The sequence below is a fragment of the Neoarius graeffei genome, chromosome 17, assembly GCF_027579695.1.
Source record: "Neoarius graeffei isolate fNeoGra1 chromosome 17, fNeoGra1.pri, whole genome shotgun sequence".
In the NCBI taxonomy this organism is placed as follows: Eukaryota; Metazoa; Chordata; class Actinopteri; order Siluriformes; family Ariidae; genus Neoarius; species Neoarius graeffei.
This window is the reverse complement of record NC_083585.1, coordinates 54,614,502-54,638,302: the sequence shown is the minus strand read 5'-3', so window position 1 is coordinate 54,638,302 and position 23,801 is coordinate 54,614,502. Positions and strand designations below refer to the sequence as shown.

Below are 23,801 nucleotides of genomic sequence, written 5' to 3'. Positions count from 1 at the left end.
GTTTTAAATATTACATTTGACTCTATACACAACCAATTAAAGTTTGTCCACCCTTGCTTATAGAATGTCTTCAACTGTTGGCTACTATTTTAGAAGAAGAATAACAATCATGAAATAACACATATGGGATTATGCATTGACCTTGAATCGTATTAAATCAAATCTAATGTTTGACATTTTTAACAGTGTTTTGCACATTCTCAGCAAATTCACAAGCAGCTTCATGAGTGAGGCTTTTCTTAAACTTTCTAAATAAACTGTTCTTCATGAAATCTACTTATGAATGATTTGTCTTAAATGGAAACCACTTATTTAAAAAAATTGTCATTTATTTCTGTTGTGTAATGGTATGCTGAGATGTTCCAGCTGCTCAGTTACTAACATAATATAATAATATATAATATGATTATATCATAATCATATATTATATAATCAGCAGACAGAAAGATCATACTGCACCAGTGACATGTGACAGGAAGAACACTCTGAAATTCATACGTGTGTGTGTGTGTGTGTGTGTGTGTGTGTGTGTGTGTGTGTGTGTGTGTGTGTGTGTGAAGTTATCATGTGTTGATAAGATAAGTACAGGCTTACTCATATACATACATACATACATACATACATACATACATACATACATACATACATACATACAGAGAGCAAGAGAGATGTGTTGGTAAGATAAGTACAGGTTTACTCATATACATACAAATATACATACATACAGAGACAGACAGACAGACAGACAGACAGACAGACAGACAGACAGACAGACAGAGGAACAATGGAAGAAACTGAGAAGGGGGAGGGAGAGAAAGAATAGAGAGAGGGGGAGAGGCACAGAGAAGTAGAGAGAAAGATAGACAGAGAGAAATACACAGACATGGAAAAGAAAGAAATTGACAGAGAGAGGAACAGAAAGAAAGACGGAGAGGGACAGGGAGAAAGAGAGAGAGAAATAGAGAGAGTATCAGAGAGGAGAAAGAGACTGAGAAAGACTGAGAGGAGGAAGAGAGCGAGACAGAGAGCAGAGGATGACAGAATGGAGGATGAGAAGGAGAGACAGAGCATCAGAGAGGAGGAAGAGAGAAAAAGAAATAGAGAGAAGGATTGAGAGAGAGAGAGAGAGAGAGAGAGAGAATGGAGGATGAGAAGGAGAGAGAGCATCATAGAGGAGGAAGAGAGAGACAGAAATAGAGAGAAATAAAGAGAGAGAGAGACACACACAGAGAGACAGAGAGAGAGAGAGCAGAAGATGAGACAGAATGGAGGATGAGGAGAAACAGAGCATCAGAGAGGAGGAAGAGAGAGACAGAAATAGAGATAAGGAGAGAGAGAGAGAGAGAGAGAGAGAGAGAGAGAAGGACAATGGAAGAAGCAGAGAAGGGGGGGAGAGAGAGAGAATATTGGCACATGACCAGAAAGTCAATCCTCTCAAGGTTAATCATAAAATACAGATGAGGGGGAGGAAAGGAAGGAAAGAATGATAAAGGAAGAGCCAGGCAAGGATGAATGAAAACTGAACCAAACTGGTGATTATAAAAGTGTGCTGTGATTGTGACTTTATTCACTGCAATCTAGGATTTAAATCTGATTTTACAAGCAGACTCTTCAGAGGCTTGTTTGGTTTTTTTTGTTTGTTTTTTTCCACATGAGCAAAATAATCTTAACTTGTCATAATGAATATCCAAATTGAGCAATTTCTATTTAAAAGTACAGAATAGAGTTCAGAGTGTAATGTAGTGTGGGAGGAAGGATGTAAGTGTATAATCAGGAGTGTGCTTTATTCAAATAAATCCAGGAATCATAACCAAGAGTTCATAGCGGGGGTCAAACGGAGTAATCACAGGTATTAACATATTTACAGGGCAGGTACAGAGGCATGGGTCAAACACAACGGGTATACAATATCAGGTGTGTGTGTGTGTGTGTGTGTGTGTGTGTGTGTGTGTGAGAGAGAGAGAGAGAGAGAGAGAGAGAGAGAGACAGCAGCAGAAAGAGCTGGTGCCAAACAGTAGGCCTTTTTTATTAAGCTAGACACAAACTTATTTATTAATAAACTGTTTGGGGGTGCATTTACATCCATTAAAAAAAAATTGTATCCTACTCATGCTCCTGAGTGTGTGTAAATTTATATATAAGTACAGTAACTTATATAAAACTTTACCAACTGGCTTCAAATCATGTAAATTATGATGAGTTAGTGCACTTTTATATACAGATTACACACTCAAGTTTAATCAATAATCTTGTGCTGTCATTACTAAAAGATGGATAAATGAGGCCCATTGACACACAAAGCAGATAAGAAGGCAAACTCATCAAGAGGCAAGCACAGAACAGGTGAACACACTCAGGCAACAAAGCACGGGCAGAACAGGGCTAAGGCAGAGACTAGAACACAAACATGTCATGGACTCTCATCTCATCTCATTATCTCTAGCTGCTTTATCCTGTTCTACAGGGTCGCAGGCAAGCTGGAGCCTATCCCAGCTGACTACGGGCGAAAGGCGGGGTACACCCTGGACAAGTCGCCAGGTCATCACAGGGCTGACACATAGACACAGACAACCATTCACACTCACATTCACACCTATGGTCAATTTAGAGTCACCAGTTAACCTAACCTGCATGTCTTTGGACTGTGGGGGAAACCGGAGCACCCGGAGGAAACCCACGCGGACACGGGGAGAACATGCAAACTCCGCACAGAAAGACCCTCGCCGGCCACGGGGCTCGAACCCAGACCTTCTTGCTGTGAGGCGACAGCGCTAACCACTACACCCCCGTGCCGCCCATCATGTCATGTCATGGACTAACAATAGAAAATCATGAAGTCATTCAAATAGATTAATTTAACAACCTGAAAATGATTAGTACAAATTAGTTCAGCCAAAGGGCAGGTTATTATGACTTTATCTCAAAGTAATGAGATTGTCTTTAAATGATGACTCGTTACTCATGCAGAAAATTATACTGTATATTCACATATACACATTCACACCTCTGATAATAACAAAGTGATCCTTCCCCCTCGTGATCATTCTCCACAGCAGGGGATTCGGGGGGGGAAGACTGTTGGTCACTTCCTCTCTGGACACTCTCAGAAAATAAAGTACCTTATTCTATCTTTCGAAGTACAGTGGCTTGTCACTGGGGCAGTACCCTCCATCCATCCATTATCTGTAGCCGCTTATCCTGTACAGGGTCACAGGCAAGCTGGATCCTATCCCAGCTGACTATGGACAAGAAGCAGGATACACCCTTGACAAGTCACCAGGTTATCACAGGGCTGACACATAGAGACAAACAAGCATTCACACTCACATTCATACCTACAGTCAATTTAGAGCCACCAATTAGCCTAACCTGCATGTTTTTGGACTGTGGAGGAAACTGGAGCACCCAGAGGAAACCCACGCAGAGACGGGGAGAACATGCAAACTCCACACAGAAAGGCCCTCGTTGGCCGCAGGGCTGGCAGTACCCTCTAAGGTACTTATTTGTACCCTTTATGTACTGCTTGGGAACATGTATGTACCTTTTTGACCCTAAAAAGATACAATTAGTTACCTTGAGGTAACTATCTCTGGTAAGAATTTGGTAAGAATCTCTGACCCTGAGGCTCACTAGCTTTGTTAGGTTAGCTCACGTAAAACATGCATGTATAGCTGGAGAGTTCAATGTTAGAGCCTGGATCAAGGGGTGATAAAATAGCAGCTCTTTGTTCATGTTTAGATATGAAGATCCATCTCTGTTCACTTTCAAAACAAAATCCACAACTGACTGAGTAAAAAGGGGTAATCACAGACAGGTCCATCTCCCCTAGTTTTATGAAAAACAAATGTCTGTCATTCCCCATGTCCTCTACACATTTTGAAAAAGTAAATGCCGTTCCAGTCCACATCAGATCTTGTTGGTATAGTAGCTGCTATGCTGTGTGTAATCAAAAGGCCTTTGTCCAGCTGTGTAGGTCAATTAGACTGCGTCCTCCCTCCTGTGTTGGTAAGTAGAGAACAGGAGCCCTGGTCCAATGTTCCCCTGACCAGAAGAAATCCACGAGTTTTCTCTGTACCTCTGCCACTAGAAAGATTGATGGTTCCAGTGCCATAAATTTGTCCCACAGCAACTGAAGCAATCAGGTTGTTGGCAGCCAGAACTTTCCCCATATAGGACAGCTGGGGCAGGACCCATGTCCATTGAGGCAACTTGCTACACGCCTTTTCCACTGCTCCCACCCAGTTCTTTCCAGATAGCCCTTGGTGTTTAAATGGACTCCCAGGCATTTCTTGCCTGCTTTGCCCCACTGCAAGCTACCTGGTAATCCTGGTGGACACCCCCCACTGACCCGTAATAGAACTAAGGGTTCTATGGCCAGACTGTATCAAAAAGTCAAAGTCCTTCCTGTGCCAGCACCTGGTATTCCCAGGCAGTCTCCCATCCAAGTAATAAACAGGCCACTAAGGTGCACTTGGCAGCATTGATCTCTGTTTCCATAGTCTTCAGCCTCTCGCCTGTTATATAGCAAGAGTTACAGTTGAGGGGCCAGTCCTCTGGTAACCATGAGAGTTTGACTCCCTGCTTGCATCTGTATTGCAGTGTGCCTCACCAGATGGCAGTAGGTACCATTTTTATGATGGTCTTTGGTGTGACATTATATTACATTGCAGGCATTTAACAGATGCTCTTGTCCAGCTGGGGAGCAGTTAGGGGTGAGGTGCCTTGCTCGAGGGTACTTCAATTATGGATTTTCCTGCTGGTCCAGCAATCCTTTGGGCCCGAGGCTGCTTTTGGGGGAGCCATGGCTACATGAGCCATGGCTGCCCCAAAATGTGTGCACAATGAAAGCTCTTGCAAACAATGATGAAGAGGAACTGAATTTCTTTCTAGCAACCTCTTATAAGAGCTCATATCAAATTTAACAATCACCAAGAGTACAAATAGCTTTCATAGTCGGCAGGATGACCCGACCTCAAGTAGAACTCATGATCTTCCAGTAGAGAAGGGGACATGCTAACCACTCGACCAACTTGTGGTGGCCAAACTGTATAGCTGCCCTGAAATAGGACAACCCTGTCTAATGCTCCTGTGTACCATCACCAAATAACTAAGCCCACCACCAACCTTTAGCATTACTGAAATCCCTGTGCATAGTAGTTTTACCCAGGCCACAAAACTATTCCCAAAGCCTTCAACATTTTAAAAAGAGGTCACCTCTGTCAAGCGCTTTCTCCTGGTCTATTTTTAATAATCCCAAATCGCGTGCATTGTTCTCAGACAGTTCAATCGCATCACAGAGAAGGAAAATGATGTCCATAATTGTGTGATCAGGTACACAGTAAGATTGCTTTACATAAATAAGTCTGTCCATGTAATCTCTCAACCAGTTAGACAGATATTTTGAAAGTATCTTATCATCAGCACATAATAAAGACACAGGTTTCCGGTTTTTTAAAAGCCCAATGTCTCCTTTCTTTGAAAGAAGAGAAAACACTGCTCTTGTACAACTTGTGGATGAAAAAAAACAGAAATAAAAGAAACTTTAAAAACAACCAATAGATCTTGACCTATTAAAACCCAAAACTGCTTATAAAATTCTGATGGCAGTCCACCAATTTTAGGGGCACAATGAGGAGGGAGCTGCTGGACAGCTGTGGTCAGAGATTAAAGTTCAATGTCGGAATTTAACAAATCAGACTGAGCTGATCCCAGTTTTGGCAGACCATTTAACATCTCCTCAACACACAATGAATCACACTGACTCACACTGTATAGATCTGCCTAAAAATTAATAACAATATTGTAGGACTTTGAGCGGGTGGGTGGAGCACAGAAGTACGGCAGGCCAGAACCGAGTTGCAAAAACTCTTTATTGTGACACTTTTCAGTCGAACACAACCTCCCAGCCACACAGACACGCGCACACACACATCAGTCATCTGGTTGGGGAGAGAGCTTCCTTCCTCTGCTCTCTCTCTCTCCTTATATAGGGCACGGTCACTGGAGAAGGCACACAAGCACAGGTTAACTGACATCAGGTGTAGTGATTCTGCCACTTACCTTCCCTGACTATGCCCTCTGGTCACAGACCGACGCTTGACCAACTCAGGCCGGGCAGCCGTCCAGCCCACAGCCGACTCCCCCCCCCTTGACGGGAGAGGAAGTCCGCCACAACCATCTGCGCCCCCGGCCTGTGGATCACCTTGAAGTTAAAGGGCTGGAGTGCCAGATACCAATGGGTGATCCGTGCATTGGCATCCTTCATGCAGTGAAGCCACTGGAGGGGCGCATGGTCTGAATAGAGGGTGAAAGGGCATCCCAGCAGGTAGTAGCGGAGGGTAAGGAAAGCCCACTTGATGGCTAGGCACTCTTTCTCTATCGTGCTGTAGCGCCCCTCATGCACCGACAGCTTTCTGCTGATGTACAGCACGGGGCGATCCTCCCACTCCACCTCCTGGGACAGAACAGCCCCCAGCCCTCTGTCTGATGTGTCCGTCTGCAACATAAAGGGGAGAGAAAAGTCAGGGGAGTGTAACAGTGGCCCCCCACACAATGCAGACTTCACCTCAGAGAAAGCCCGCTGGCATTGCTCCGTCCAGTGGACCGGATCTGGTGCCCCCTTTTTAGTGAGATCATTCAGTGGGCTGGTGACGTCTGAATAATTAGGTATAAACCTACAATAGTAGCCAGCCAGCCCCAGGAACTGTCTCACCCCCTTTTTGGTCTTGGGCCTCGGGCAGGCCGCAATCGCTGCTGTCTTATTAATTTGGGGACACACCTGCCCATTGCCCAAGTGGAAGCTCAGATACCATACTTCCACCCGCCCAATCGCATACTTCTTCAGGTTGGCTGTGAGACCCGCTCGCCTCAGCGACCCAAGGACAGCCCTCGGGTGTTGCAGATGCTGCGGCCAGTCATTACTATAGATTATGATGTCGTCTAAGTATGTGACCGCATAGGTGGCGTGGGGGCGGAGGACCCTGTCCATAAGCCGCTGGAACATAGCGGGCGCCCCAAACAGCCCAAAAGGAAGTGTGACAAATTGGTGTAAGCCAAACGGTGTGGAAAAGGCCATTTTTTCTTGGGATAGTGGAGTCAAGGGGATCTGCCAATAACCCTTTGTCAAATCCAGTGTCGAATAAAAGCGAGCCGTGCCTAGTCAATCCAGCAACTTATCAATACGAGGCATTGGGTACGCATCAAATTTAGACACCGCGTTGACTTTTCTATTGTCGACACAGAACCGGACTGACCCGTCGGCCTTGGGAACCAAGACCACCAGGCTGCTCCAGTAACTGTGGGACTCCATGACGATGCCCATTTTGAGCATGGCCTTGAGTTCTTCCCAAACCACCTTTTTCTTGTGTTCGGGTAGCCTGTAAAGGCAGCTGCGCACTACCACCCCCGGGGGCATCTCAATGTGGTGTTCTATGAGGCGGGTGCGGCCGGGCAGGGGCAAGAACACGTTCGAAAATTCGGTCTGCAACTGGGCAACCTCCGTGAGTTGGGTCGGGGAGAGGTGGTCTCCACAGGGGACCGGAGAGGTAAGCGATGTCAGTGTTCCCTTTTGAACCTCCGGCCCCAGCTCCGCCTTCCCTGGAACCAACGACACCAACGCCACGGGGACCTCCTCGTTCCAGAGTTTGAGCAGATTGAGGTGGTAAATCTGTAGCGCTCCACCCCTGTCTGTTCGCCTCACCTCATATTCAATGTCCCTGACTCGCCGTGTGACCTCAAAGGGTCCTTGCCACTTGGTGATCAATTTGGAGCTCAATGTGGGCAACAGTACAAGTACTTTATCTCCCGGTGCGAACTCCCCTCGAAATAGAATGTGGACTGACACTAAAGGGTAGTTGTGAACATCCCTGTGCACACACAACACCTTCATCAATTGTGCTCCCCCAATGCCTCATCTTGCACCAGGCTTTGGTGGATTGAGGTCTGATTACAGCCGGAGTCCACCAAAGCCTGATACGTATCCCCTTGGACACTCACCGGTATGCGATACGCTCCGGCCCGATTGAGGGCGGTTCCTGGAGCATCGGGGATCCGGACCACCGCACCCACCTCCATTGACGAGCATTGATGCTGGAGGTGCCCCGGCTCCCCGCAGCGCCAGCAAACCAGCCCGGGCTCTCTCTCTGCACTGGTGCTCTGGGGTCATTCACCTGAGGGGGGGGAGACAGACACGGAAGCGGGAAACAGAAGGGCACCGCGGGAGCGGTGGGCCGGCTGGGGTGGAGCCAGCCCCTGCCTCCACAGTGGGGGAACGGGGTGAGGATGAGACACAGAAGGGGAGGGAGAGAGGAGAGAGGAGAAGAGGAGATCTGCGATCCTGCCGTGGGAACAGCCACCAAATGATCCTCCGCCAACTCGATGGCCTGATCCAGCGACGCCGGGCGATGGCACTGGACCCACTCCGCGGTCCCTTTGGGAAGTCGGGGGATGAACTGCTCCAGTGCCACCAGATCAATGATTCCCTTGGCATCATGATTGTCAGCCCTCAGCCACCACTGGCAGGCGTCCCGGAGTTGCTGGCCAAACGCAAACAGGCGGCCGACCTCCTCTAGGCATAGAGTGCAGAAGCGCTGGCATTGTTGTTCTGGGGTGCGCCCCACATGCTGGAGGACGGCCCGGTGCAGGTCCGCGTAGACCAGCCGGTTGTTGGAGGGGAGCTGTAGTGCGGCCAGCTGTGCCTCGCCCATTAGCAGGGGGAGGAGGCACGCCATGCTCTGTTCCACCAGCCACCCCCAGGCCTCTGCTGCTTGCTCGAAGAGCACTAGGAAGGCCTCGGGGTCGTCGTGCGGGCCCATCTTCGTTAGGGTGAGGTGGGGAGGGCCCGCAGCAGTGGAGGTGGTGGACCCTGCCGACGCAAGGAGGTGCCGGAACGCCTGACGATCTCCCTGTTGCGCCAGCACCAGGGCCTCGAACCGTTGCACTTGCTCCTTTTGGAGGGCAACCAGAGCCTGGTGCTGGCTCTGTTGGGCCATTGCGAGGGCATAGATCAGGTCCGCAAAGGGGGAGGACTCCATGGGGCTGTTCTCCTCTGTGCTCCTTCCCGGGTATCAGCCTCACTGTAGGACTTTGAGCAGGTGGGTGGAGCACAGAAGTATGGCAGGCCAGAACTGAGTTGCAAAAATTCTTTATTGTGACACTTTTCAGTTGAACACAACCTCCCAGCCACACAGACATGCACACACACATCAGTCGTCTGGTTGGGGAGAGAGCTTCCTTCCTCTGCTCTCTCTCTCTCCTTATATAGGGCGTGGTCACTGGGGAAGACACACAAACACAGGTTAACTGACATCAGGTGCAGTGATTCTGCCACTTACCTTCCCTGACTCCGCCCTCTGGTCACAGACTGACACTTGACCACGCCCCTGCTGCCACAAATATTTTATGAGTAAAGTGCTAATACCCCCTTTGTGCTCTGTCAAAGTCAAGTCAAAGTCCCTCTCATGCCAGAATCTGGTCTTCCCAGGCAGTCTCCTGTCCCAGTACTAACCAACTCTTTAAGGCATACAGTGGTGCTTGAAAGTTTGTGAACCCTTTAGAATTTTCTATATTTCTGCATAAATATGACCTAAAACATCATCAGATTTTCACACCAGTCCTAAAAGTAGATAAAGAGAACCCAGTTAAACAAATGAGACAAAAATATTATACTTGGTCATTTATTTATTGAGGAAAATGATCCAATATTACATATCTGTGAGTGGCAAAAGTATGTGAACCTTTGCTTTCAGTATCTGGTGTGACCCCCTTGTGCAGCAATAACTGCAACTAAATGTTTGCGGTAACTGTTGATCAGTCCTGCACACCGGCTTGGAGGAATTTTAGCTAATTCCTCTGTACAGAACAGCTTCAACTCTGGGATGTTGGTGGGTTTCCTCACATGAACTGCTCGCTTCAGGTCCTTCCACAACATTTCCATTGGATTAAGGTCAGGACTTTGACTTGGCCATTCCAAAACATTAACTTTATTCTTCTTTAACCATTCTTTGGTAGAACGACTTGTGTGCTTAGGGTCGTTGTCTTGCTGCATGACCCACCTTCTCTTGAGATTCAGTTCATGGACAGATGTCCTGACATTTTCCTTTAGAATTCGCTGGTGTAATTCAGAATTCATTGTTCCATCAATGATGGCAAACCGTCCTGGCCCAGATGCAGCAAAACAGGCCCAAACCATGGCACTACCGTCACCACGTTTCACAGATGGGATAAGGTTCTTATGCTGGAATGCAGTGTTTTCCTTTCTCCAAACATAACGCTTCTCATTTAAACCAAAACGTTCTATTTTGGTCTCATCCATCCACAAAACATTTTTCCAATAGCCTTCTGGCTTGTCCACGTGATCTTTAGCAAACTGCAGATGAGCAGCAATGTTCATTTTGGAGAGCAGTGGCTTTCTCCTTGCAACCCTGCCATGCACACCATTGTTGTTCAATGTTCTCCTGATGGTGGACTCATGAACATTAACATTAGCCAATGTGAGAGAGGCCTTCAGTTGCTTAGAAGTTACCCTGGGGTCCTCTGTGACCTCGCCAACTATTACATGCCTTTCTCTTGGAGTGATCTTTGTTGGTCGACCACTCCTGGGGAGGGTAACAATGGTCTTGACTTTCCTCCATTTGTACACAATCTGCCTGACTGTGGATTGGTGGAGTCCAAACTCTTTAGAGATGGTTTTGTAACCTTTTCCAGCCTGATGAGCATCAACAATGCTTTTTCTGGGGTCCTCAGAAATCTCCTTTGTTCATGCCATGATACACTTCCACAAACATGTGTTGTGAAGATCAGACTTTGATAGATCCCTGTTCTTTAAATAAAACAGGGTGCCCACTCACACCTGATTGTCATCCCATTGACTGAAAACACCTGACTCTAATTTCACCTTCAAATTAAATGCTAATCCTAGAGCTTCACATACTTTTGCCACTCACAGATATGTAATATTGGATCATTTTCCTCAATAAATAAATGACCAAGTATAATATTTTTGTCTCATTTGTTTAACTGGGTTCTCTTTATCTACTTTTAGGACTTGTGTGAAAATCTGATGATGTTTTAGGTCATATTTATGCAGAAATATAGAAAATTCTAAAGAGTTCACAAACTTTCAAGCACCACTGTATGCGTGCGGTGCCGATCTCCGTTTCGTTTGTGCTTATGTAGGCCTTTGTATTTCTAAGTAGGGCCTACTAGTATTTACATGAAAGAATATAAATGATTATTTCAATTAATATTCACAGCTTTCAAGGCTAACCCCAAAAAAACTGTCTGATTCACATCCAGTCAACAATTCTGTTTAATTGAATTGAAATTGACACTCGTGTTTCTGACTTCCATTTTTTTTAAATATCATTCCAACCACTAAGATCTCAATATTTTTCATCAAAACAACTACAGTTATATTCTAAAATAGTTATTTATTTACATGAATCAGTTTGATTTGAAAAAATAAGCAGGTAAAGCTGTGAAAACTGACTTCAAAGTCTTCCATGAAGCACAACATCAAAACTAGCTGACGGAAAATTTTGCTGAATACTTCATCAGAAACAGTGAGAGCGAGAGAACATCCCTATAAAAGTTATCTGATTGATATTCATGAGTAATCCAGTTGGAAACCGATCAGAAGAGAGAAAGAGAGAGAGAGCCTGACTGCTTTCCTGTGACTCAAAAAGCACCTGCAGTTTCCCGACATCCCGCAAACAGAGAGTGTACTCTGTTGTACCAACTTCAACCTGCCGTTACTCCCAAAGTACTGAACAGATCTTAATGAGATAAACTTCTTTGGAAAGCAGAAATTATAAGCTTTTTAATGATAGTATTCATGATAGAAAATATTCAAAAGTTAAGCAATAACAGATTTGGAAACTCAGATGAGCGTCTGCGTGCACAATTTTCACAGCACGCCCAGCGAACGTCTGATATGCCTAATTACGGAATGGGTTCGATTTGTATGGACAAAGAGAGGTAACTTCAAACCGACAGGATGGTGTGGTGTCTGCTCCATACATTTTAAAAAATGATGTCTGGTACATGGAGCAGTTCCCACGATCTGGAAACAAAAGTCAGAAGCGCCATTCCAAAGAGCTCACAGCCGCACAGGAAGTGTCAAGCTTGTGTTTAGCCTGTTGCTTGAGTTGATTAGTTGTCCTTAGTCAGATCAATAACATTCTAAGGTAGCTTCTATGTGGCCAAATATAATACTTAGATAGACGACAGACAATTACTGAGCTAAACGCAAACAAAAACATGCTTATTCACTCTGAGTCACTTCTTCATCCATGTTGTCGTAAAGTTGTGTAGCTTTACAAAAGAAGGCAGTGGCACATATGATGTTACACATGCAGCGCCACTGACCAATAAATCGCTGCGATCTAATGGTGGACAAACTTTTAGTGATTTTTGGAACAGAATTCAGATGCAAGAAAAATTCTTTTTCAGACCAATTTTTTATTTATCTGTGAACTTGACAACCTATTTGAACATATCACACACAGAAAACCTGGGATTTTATGATGTCATGTTTGTAAAAGTAGCACTTTAGTGTAACAGGCTCTTTAAAAAGCCCTGTGGAGGAAAATCTAATTTTTAGATGATTATTATGCTTTTAGTGATCCTTAGAAAAGTAAACGTCAGAGACACTGTGTAGAGGAAAAATATAATTTTTAGACAACTCGTGCCTCTTACAGTGGATATAAAAAGTGTAACACACCCCATTAAAATGATAGGTTTTTCTGATGTAAAAAAATGAGGCTATGATAAATAATTTCAAAACTTTTCCCACCTTTTATGCTACCTATAACCTGTATAATTCAATTGAAAAACAAACAAATCTGTTAGGGGAAAAACAAAAAAAAAATAAAAAATGTAATTTCATAAATTTTGAAAAAAAAAACATCAACTCTCCCAAAAGCATGTGGGAAAATGTGTTATGGTCTGCTAAAACCAAGCTTGAACTTTTTGGCCACAATTCTGAAAGGTACGTTTGGCGCAGAAACAACACTGCGCATCACCAAAAGAACCCCATACCCACGGTGAAGCATGGTGGTGGCAGCATCATGTTTTGGGGTTGCTTTTCTTCAGCTGGAACAGGGGCTTGAGTCAAGGTGGAGGGAATTATGAACAGTTCTAAATACCAGTCAATTTTGGCCCAAAATATTCAGGTGTCTGCTAGAAAGCTGAAGATGAAGAGGAATTTCATCTTTCAGAACGACAATGACCCCAAAAAAGTTTTGGAATGGCCCAGCCAGAGCCCAGACCTAAATCCAATTGAAAATCTGTGAGGTGACCTGAAGAGGGCTGTGCACAAGAGACGCCCTCTCAATCTGACAGATTTGGAGCGCTTTTGCAAGGAAGAATGGGCAAATATTGCCAAGTCTAGATGTGGCAGACTGATAGACTCCGACCCAAAAAGACTGAATGCTGTAATTAAATTAAAAGGTGCTTCAACAAAATATTAGTTTAAGGGTGTGCACACTTATGCAACCAGCTTATTGTACGTTTTTTTATTTTTTATGTTTTTCCCCCCAACAGATTTGTTTGTTTTTCAACTGAATTGTACAGGTTATAGATCACATTAAAGGTGGGAAAAGTTTTGAAATTATTTATCATGGTTTAATTTTTTTTACATCAGAAAAACCTAGCATTTTAACAGGGTGTTTAGACTTTTTATATCCACTGTAGATACTTAGAAGGTCAGACACTGTGTCTCAAGTTTATATAAGATGAAGAATGCTGTTTGTGTTCTATTTTCTAGGTTAGTAAAACATGTGTAAGTGCCGAGACAGTGTTTTATGATAGAGAGGGCGCCAAGGCTGGACACCCTGAGATTAAAAAGATATCTATTGTGCTATTTTGACAGGTATATAACGATGTGTGTGGAAGGCAGAGTACTCTTCTCCGGGTGAAATTCTTTCATTCGAGAAAGCCCCCTTGCAAGTGATATAATTTGAATTCATCTTTTCAATAAATTCATATTTTTGTTTGTTTCTTCCTAACAGCCTGGAGTTTTACTACACTTTTCCACCACAGCCCCCTTTTACCTGCTCTTGAAGAAAAGAGCCTTGTGACCTCTTCTTGTTTTCCAGACCTTTCTCAGTTCTTGGATTTTTTTTTGATTCATCATTTCCTTTTCAATTAAACTTTGTTCACTCTCAAGCCTTCGCATTGTACTTCTAATGATATCTGAGATATAGGTTGTATATTACTGACAGAAGAGTCTGATTTGTGCTTTCCAAACTTCCCACCATTGAACAAGATCGTCAAATTCATTCTTCTAAGATTTCCAAATAAAACAGGAAATTTTCCACACACAAAAAAGAATCATGTAATAATTTAATAATATATATATTTAGGCGCTGCCTAAAAGCGGAGCTCCCAGTGAGTGTTAAATGTGTTTGTAAATGGCGGCCAGATCTGTCACTCATTATTCATGTTCTGAGTGGAGCTGTCAGACCAGGAAGCTGTATTTGTTATCCTACAGACGCTCACTGCTGTGTTTATATCCACCATGTGCCTCCGTCAGAGGTTTAGTGCGGTATGTTATAAAGATTTGCTGTCTGTAATCCTGATATTTCATTCGTGCCCAGTGTAAAGTTTGTGTGCTGTTTATTGAGTGTGTTTTGTTTGTTTGGTGCATTGGTTGAACTGTGGTTTAGCACGAGACTTTGAGCACAGAGGCTAATTGTGTGCATTTGGTGAACTTCTAGAGGTTTGCTAGCTCCGTTGGTTGAGCAAAGTGAGGTGTGTAATGTTCAGAACAGAGTCTGCAAACATTACTCTGTAAAACTGTATTTGTTTACAACCATGTTACATTCATTATTATTATTGTTATTATGGTTTTGTTTGGGCGGCATGGTGGTGTAGTGGTTAGCGCTGTCGCCTCACAGCAAGAAGGTCCTGGGTTCGAGCCCCGGGGCCGGCGAGGGCCTTTCTGTGTGGAGTTTGCATGTTCTCCCCGTGTCCGCATGGGTTTCCTCCGGGTGCTCCGGTTTCCCCCACAGTCCAAAGACATGCAGGTTAGGTTAACTGGTGACTCTAAATTGACCGTAGGTATGAATGTGAGTGTGAATGGTTGTCTGTGTCTATGTGTCAGCCCTGTGATGACCTGGCGACTTGTCCAGGGTGTACCCCGCCTTTTGCCCGTAGTCAGCTGGGATAGGCTCCAGCTTGCCTGCAACCCTGTAGAACAGGATAAAGCAGCTAGAGATAATGAGATGAGATGGTTTTGTTTTCTTTAGCTGTCATGGTGCTCAGTGTATGGTGTTTGATGTCTGGTGTTCGATGCTATACTCATGTTCAAGAGGAATAAAATGCATCTGCACCCGTCAGAGACTCTCTGCTGTTGTTCTTAATGCAAAGGGCTTACTTGTACTTGGTAAGGTCTTCACGTTTAGTCTGCCTGCTCGCAGTCTAGTTTTAATGAACTTAGGAAGCGTCTCCAAGAACTCCTGTCCATAGCAGCACGAATGGCTGTGGAAATGTTGCAGTAGTCGCCGAACAGTTGCCTGACGTCAGCAGCAATAGTTTGCAGAATGCTAAGATGTGGGTGGTCAACACTGAGGTGACCATGGGAGGTAGTCCAGCCCAGTAGATATTTAGGAAGTTGGGTAGTTTCCATCCGAGCAACGTCCCCGAAGTAGCGCAATCTGTTCACCTGGATAAGCATACCAAGCTTACAACAGGCAGTCCAAGCACAAAGTTCCCTATTAGTGATGCAATCTTGCCAACGTACTGTAAGGATTCTCTGTGAACAGGAATGCTGGAAGCTTTCAAGGCAACATCCATGCCAGTTTTTCAGAGCCCAAGTGGGGGAGCCATACAACAGCAGCGAGAGCATACCACTCTCAAAGATCTTTACCTTTGTGGTAAGGGTAATCCCACGGTTTCTCCAGATGTTATTTAGAGAGTTAAACGCACCCGACACTTTGCCAATCCTAACATTGATTTCCTTGTCAAGGGAGCTGTCACTGGAGATAATAGAGCCAAGGTATTTGAAATGGTTCACCTGCTCCAAAGGTTTGTTATCCATGGTAAGGTCAAGGACTTTGTCCTGCTGAAAGGGACGTTGATGCAAATAGTGTTAGTAAATAATCCCATGTCAAGTGGTCACATGTTTATGAGAAACGTTGCCTTGCACTTATGATTGAGTTCCCTGTGGTGGTACACGTACATCGTTCATATGTACAGATGTCGTTTGGTTGCAAAAGCCATCAAAAAGCCATCAGGTCAATTCATTACCATATTCTCTTAAAGCTCATAGGCAAGGGTTTTCAATTTATGCACCTTTGAAACTTTATATGTTAAAAAAACCCTCTGTAATTTTCTTCTGGTCCCAAGAAGTATTGTTAATAAGTAATTATTAAAATAAGTTAGTGCGAATCGCTGCAAATTTCTGTTCAGCAATTTTCATGACCACTCGGCGTGTGTCGTCATTCAAGACAAACAAACCGCTTGAGTTGAGTCCACTTCTATTTACTTGCATTGCCGTTCGGCTTGAGTGCAGACGTGTGTTCAGGAATTTCCAAAGAAAAACCATGCCTTATTGTTGTGCAGTGAACTGTAACAACAGGACTGGTTCAGGAAGAAGTTTTTACCTTTTTCTGAGAGAGGAGAAGAGGCGGAGCGAGAGGATTGGCTTTTTCCGAAAAAGGAGAAGAGGCGGCGCGAATGGGTTGGCTTTTTCCAAAAGAGGAGAAGAGGCAGAGCGAGAGGGTTGGCTTTTTTTGAAAAAAGAGAAGAGGCGAAGCGAGTGGTTGGCTTTTTCCGAAAGGGGAGATGAGGCAGAGAGAGTGGATTGTGCGCGTGAAGCCAGAGGGTTGTTTTTTTCAGAAGAGGAGACAAGGCGGAGAGAGTGGATTGTGCGCGTGAAGCCAGAGGGCTGGCTTTTTCCAGAAGAGGACACGAGGCGGAGAGAGTGGATTGTGCACGTGAAACAAAATCAAGCAGTCAAAGAAGAAACGAACCAGCAACGCTCAAGCAAAAAGGAGAAGATTGGAGGTAAACATTTTTACTTTTGCTTGCAATTGACAAGTCAAGAATCCTGAGGGATCCTGTACAATCATTGTGGAAATGAGACAAAAGGGATATTTCCTTGCTTAGAGTTGGCTATAAATAGTTGTATAATGCCACGGATGGCAGGCTAATGTGGCCTATCGGCGCACTGTCAAGTAATCGTTACCTATATCCACTAGAGAGGGCGGTTTAATTCTTCTTCAAAAGGGCTCATTTAGTATTACGATGAAAGTAAGAATTTATCATAACTACCAGGATAAATCGTTTGGGTGAGAGTCTTGTTGAGGTCCGGGGTGACCGCGATCAGAGTCAGCCGAGTCGCTGTCCGATTCCGAGGCCGCACAGAGCAACCAGTGAGCCACATTCACCGATTGCTTCGCAACGGCCATAGGTTCATACATACTGTACATGGTTTCACCTCTCGATATTCAATTTGAAGAGTTCCTACTTCAAAATCGCTATCGCTTTCAGATATTTATCACAGCCTCTCACGACCAAAGTCCGTACACGTGTGCTTGGTTCGCAAGTCAACACAGAGCTGCTCCCAGTCTGTTTGGCTTGAATGACATCACGACGACAGTCCCCTGGCGGTAAAAGTGCGGATAAGTGAGATGTAAACAAACCTTCGGAAATTGGGCAAACCAGTATATTTTAACCGTTTTATTCAATTTTAGGGTGCAAATTAGACACTAGGAAGATTTAATTCACTTTTTGTGTCGTTCTTCTAGACAATAAAGTTGATATTCTACGTTTCACCTCCGACCCTTGTCTATGACCTTTACGGTATGTACAGTATGGAGCTTCATTCTGCTATTAAAACACCAGGAAAAAGAAGGTTTTGAAGTTAATGATAAAATAATCCATAGCCACAAGATGGTGATCAGAAAAACCACAAGGTGATATAAAACTCTGGATATCTGATTATTAACACGTTTACAGATGTACAGCTGGTCCAGCCGAGCTGCACGAACTCTCCTATCATTCACTTTGGCCCACGTGTCCTGGTTCACATTTTCTTTTTTTTCTCTCCAAATATCAATTTCATTGTCTTCTCTGACTCGTCTTGTGAGCAGGTCTGCAGTCTGCGGGTGAGGCTCGTCTCCATTTCTGTCCATCATAAAGTTTAGAGTGCAGTTCCAGTCTCTGGAGTATGAGAAGGAGAAACAGAGAGGAGAGAAAGAGAGAGAGAGAGAGAGAGAGAGAGAGAGAGAGAGAGAGAGAGGAGAGAAAGAGAGAGAGAGAGACTCGGCTCTGATGTCACAGCTCATCGACTTTATCTCCCCACTCTAACACTGATGAAGCTCATTATGATGTGTCGCTGCCTTGTTTTTATCCTTTCCTCTCTTCTACTTCTCTTCAGTCATTCACCCAGTCCTCCTGCCATGTTTCTCTTCTTCCTCCCTCCATTTATTTGCCCTTTCCTTGTATTTTTTCCTTGTTTTCTCTCCATTTATGGCTCATTAGATCCTCAGCTGGATGTAGACTGTACAATAATCTTGCCGAAGCTCTCTCTCTTTCTCTCTCTCACTCTATTTCACTCTCTCTCACACACACACTTTTTCTGCCTTGTTTTGTTTTATTCTCTTATCATCCTTCTCTCTCCTTCCTTTATATCTGTCGTCCAAGTCATTCTTTTCCTTCATGCACTTCTGCCACGTTTTCCTGTTTTCTTCAACACCTTTCCTCAAGTTTCCCATTTTCTTTGCCATTTATTACATTTTCATTCATTTCTTTGTCTTCTCTCCATTCCTCTCTCCTTTCCTCTTGCTTTCCAGTCTTTTCCCCTTCATCTATCTATCTATCACCTGTTCTTGTCTCAAATTGTTTCCCTCGATTATCTGCTCTTTCCTCACTTTCCTTTTCTTCTCCATTCATCTATTTCGTCATTTTCCTCCCTCAATTTTCCATCTGTGCTCTCTTCCTCCCTCATTCTTCTTATCTTTCCTAATTTTCCTCTTTTCCCATTCTTCTCCCCATTCCTCATTTCCTCTTCTTCCCTCAATCTCCTTTTCTTCCTCATTCCTCTATCCTTTCTTCACTTTATTCTTCTTCCCTCATTTGTATTCTTTTTCTTCTGCTTCCTTCATTCTTTTCCTCTTTCCTCATTTTCTTTCTCTTCCCTGACTCTCGCTCCTTTCCTACTTTCCTCTTTCTCCCTCATTCTTCTTCCCTTTCTATATTTTCGTCACCTTCGCTCATTCCTCTATTCATGCTTTCCTGTCTTCTTTCCCAAGTTCCTTCCAAGTATGTCATTTATCCTTTCCTTGTGTCTCTCTCCTCCACCTCCTCTTCTTCATTCATTTTCTCTTTCACGTTTTCCTGTTTTCCTCCCTCCATCTGTTTATCTTTCCTTTCCTCAAATTTATCATGTATTCCTCGCTTCATTTCTCCCCATTCATCCGCACCTTCATAATGTTTTCTTGCCCTCTTCTCCTTCTCTATTCATCTGTTCATCTCTCCATTTCTTGCCTCATTTATCCATCCTTTTATCTTGTTTTCTACTCTCAATTCATCCCCTTTGCTTGTGCTTTCCTTCTGTCTATTCATGTGCACGTTCCTTGTGTCCTTCTTTCTTCTTTTCTCTTTTCATCTCTTTCCTCCTTTCCTGTTCATTTATCTGTACTTTCTTCACATTTTATCATTTTCTTCCCCACTCATCTACACTTTTCTTGTTATTCCTGCATTTATAGTTTTTCTGTTTTCTTCCCTCTGTTCATTTGTTTTTTTTTCTTCTTGTTTCCTTCTTCATGTCAGATTCTTAACTCAGCTTCTCTTTTTGAGAAGCTTTATAAGAAGCTGATATTATTTACTCACACATTTTTTTCTTTATGAGAGTTTTTTACTAACACTTAGCTGCACTACACACACACACATTTAAATCTAACATTCACAACACCAACCCAACCACCCACTCTCTCCTTCCTTACACACACACACACACACACACACACACACACACACACACACACACACAAAATTCAGAAGCCATATGCACAACACCCACACACTCATTCCTTATTTCTCTGCCATGCTGTTTGTTCTATTTGCACAGTTAAATGTGATCGTTTCGTGCTGAAGTAACTTTTCAACAACTGCTCACAAACCTACAAGTAAATGTTCACGAAGTAGATTCATCTTTTATAATCATATATATATATATATATATATATATATATATATATATATATATATATATATATATATAAAATTCTCTGTTCACATGTTCACAAGTAATTGTGCAAAAATCTCATTAGACACGAATGTGTTTATTGTGTAAAGCATCAACACAAGGATATGCTTCATTATTCACTCAGAAATCAGCACACACTGTAAATATTTATTTATTTATTTATTTTATCGCTTATCCATTGCGGGTCACAGGGAAGTTGGAGCCAATCCCAGCTGGCATCGGGTGAGAGATGGGGTGCATCCTGGACGGCTCGCCAATCCATCACAGGACCAACATAGAGAGACAGACAGCCATTCACACACACACACGGGCAGTTTAGAGAAACCAACTGAACTAATCTGCATGACTTTGGACTGTGGGAGGAAACCCACACAGGCACCAGGAGAATGTGCAAAAGGCACCAGTTGGCTTGGCCGTGGGACTCGAACCCAGAACCTTCTTGCTGTGATGTGACAGTGCTAACCACTGCACCATCCCTTATTATTATTATTATCATTAATAATCATCACTTGTGAGTCATCCATCCATTATCTATCTCAAAGGGTGGCACGGTGGTGTAGTGGTTAGCACTGTCACCTCACAGCAAGAAGGTTCTGGGTTCGAGCCCAGCAGTCGATGGGGGCCTTTCTTTGTGGAGTTTGCATGTTCTCCCTGTGTATGCGTGGGTTTCCTCAGGGTGCTCCGGTTTCCCCCACAGTCCAACGACATGCGGTTATGTTAACTTGAGGTGGCCTTAGGCTGAGGTGCCCTTGAGTGAGGCACCTAACCCTCAACTGCTTCCCGGGTGCTGTGGCATAGCTGCCCACTGCTCTGGGTACTATGTGTGTGTACTCATTGCTCATATGTGTGTGCATGTGTGTTCAGTGCTTCAGATAGGTTCAATGCAGAGGAGGAATTTCACTGTGCTTGAGTGTATGTGTGATAAATAAAGTTGTTGTTCTTCTTCTTCTTCTCGTCAGGGCCAAAGGGGAAGCTGGAGCCAATCCCAGCTGTCTTCAGGTGAGAGGCGGGGTTCACCCTGGACAGGTCACTTATGAGTCATGTTTAGTTAAAAAAAAGTTCAGTCACTCTTTACATTAAAAGTTCCTTTCACTAGGGCTAATGGCCTAATCATTAGAGAAACAGTTTTGGCACCAAAAGGTCACTGATTCGATTCCCTGGACCAGCAGGACTGGCTGAAGTGCCTTTGAGCAAGGCACCTAACCCCCAACTGCTCTGGCAAGAGTGGTGGCATACCTTGTGTCTGATTAGCCAAAGAAAAACTGATGATGTGATTATCAGTTCGGGCGGTGCCCGGCCAAAACTAATAACTAGGGCTGTAGGACTCAAGTCTGTTCTTGAGATCTGAGATTTTCTGTATTGATTTGGACGTCTCTTGGTCTTATTGGCATTTATACTTGGAGTTGTCTCAGTCTTGGGAATTAGTCTCATAATACAGTTTCTTCTACAGTTTTTGTGTCTCGTTGTTATATACTATACCTAGCCTCTCAGAAACCTACAAACGGGTAAAGTCACAGATCTCTTCTCTTCCTTCTAATCAACCTCCTCCTCTCATATTCGGCTGTCGTCTTTCTGTGCAACCTTTCGCACACTGTTGTGGTTAGTTTCCGCCATTTTATCCTATTGCTGACACAAGCCTGCCAGTTGCTGAGGACACGCCCACATTTCAATGTCGATTTACATGTGTCCTTTTATGACTGACCAGACGTGAGCCATGAACAAGTTCACCAAACAAGAGCTTTTTTTGAGGCCTGTTATCGTCCATTCGACAGATATGGCCAAACCAGCATAGGCGACTGCGGACTAGAATGGTTTCGATGTACTCAGCTCCCGCACACTTTAGGACCTTTTCGTTGCTGACAAAGTGATCCAATTTCATGTTTAAAATGAGACAGAGATAGCGCTGTTGAATTGTGCGGAGTTGCTTGATCTCGTATTGATGGAGTGTCCATGTTTCGCTGTCGTACAATAAAAGTGGCAGTAAGCATTGATTGAACACAGCTACTTTGGTCATGATCGTTATGTCGTGAGAGCCAAAGACCCTTTTACACAAACGACCAAATGCACACGATGTTCCTTGGATGCGGCATGCAAGTTCCTCCCTCATAGAACAGTCGTTGGTAACATAATTCCCGAGATACTTGAAACGATTGACGTTAGCAAGCTTTGTGCCATCTATGAAGAACTCAGCAGGGTCATCTATACACATGGTCTCTGTTTTTGTTTTTTTGATCTGGAGAGAGACCCATGCGACTAGAGATATTGTTGAATGTGGACAACAGTGACTGCAAACCTTCTGGGGTATCACTGAAGATTGTGATGTCGTCTGCACACTGAGCCTCTCTAAAGAATGCAGTGAGGACTTTAGTCTTTGCTTTAAGCCTACGCAAATCAAAAAGATCACTGTCATACCAAAACCTAACTTGTATGCTGTAGTTGTGCTTGATATTCTTGAAAGTTAGCCACAGTAAGACTGCTGTGTAAATCCCAAAGAGTATAGGAGCCAATTTGCAGCCCTGTTTAACGCCACTATTGTACTCAAAAGCTCTTGTCAGTTCTCCATCAACGATGAGTTTGGCACTTACATCAGTATACGGCTTCTTCATGATCCTTAGAAACTTTGGTGGACAACCTAGCTTTCTCAGAATAATGAAAAGCAGTTTGTGGTTTACAGTATCATACTGTAATACTCAGAGATGGGGGGACTCGAGTCCATGACTTGACTCGAGTCCGACTCGAGTCGCCAGATTTGTGACTTGTGACTTACTTGATCAATATTAAGAAAAGACTTGACTTGACTTTGACTTGCTTTTCCTGACCTGCGACTTGACTTGACTTTTGTCATGTGACTTGACAAGTCACATTACAAAAACCTGTCTGGTTAAAACATGCCTTGTTAAAAAACACAAAACAAATAAATTATTAGATCGATATTGCTTAATTGTGCGCGGGTGTTCCTGGCCTGCTGCATATCAGCAAACCTGGCAACCCCACTCCTCCCAACGCAACGTGCAGGCATGAGCGATCAGATGGAGAGATGGCGAGCTCTTCGACCAACACCATCCCGAAAATTATACATTATGGATTCAAAGACTATTGGACAACACAAAATAAAAGAGGAGCGACATGCAACATCTGCGATGCTAAAGTTTCTGATACTGCAAGCACTACATCAAATTTCATCAGACATTTCAGGACAGCTCATAGAGAAAGGTGAGTAACGATGTGACTTTTGCTGCTTGGCTGCTAACATCTGAGACTTCTACAACAGAGACTACTAGGCTATAGTGGCTTGATACGTTAATATTTGAATATTAGCTAAAAAAACAAAACGTACCGTAGAATGCGAAATAGCTGCAAGCAGTGCTAACGTTATGACTAACGGTTAGTGCTAGCAGCGTCTGAAAACAATGTTCTGGTGTTACAGCTAACTTAGTTAGCACTAACGTTAGCGCTGTTTGCAACTATTTAGTCTACTACTTTGTGTTTTTTAGCTAATATTAAAATTTGGCAGTTTGGTGATTAAGCTCATTAATGTAAACACGTATGGTCAAAGAAAGAGCTAGTTGAGGCACGAGATTAAATTTAA

At 43.8% G+C, this 23,801-nt stretch overlaps 1 protein-coding gene across 1 annotated transcript in view; it reads right to left on the bottom strand.

Moving 5' to 3' along the window:
• Window positions 1–23,801, bottom strand: part of rap1gap2a (RAP1 GTPase activating protein 2a) — a 299,474-nt gene that overhangs the window by 256,832 nt on the left and 18,841 nt on the right. The gene's annotated exons all lie outside the window — the stretch shown is intronic.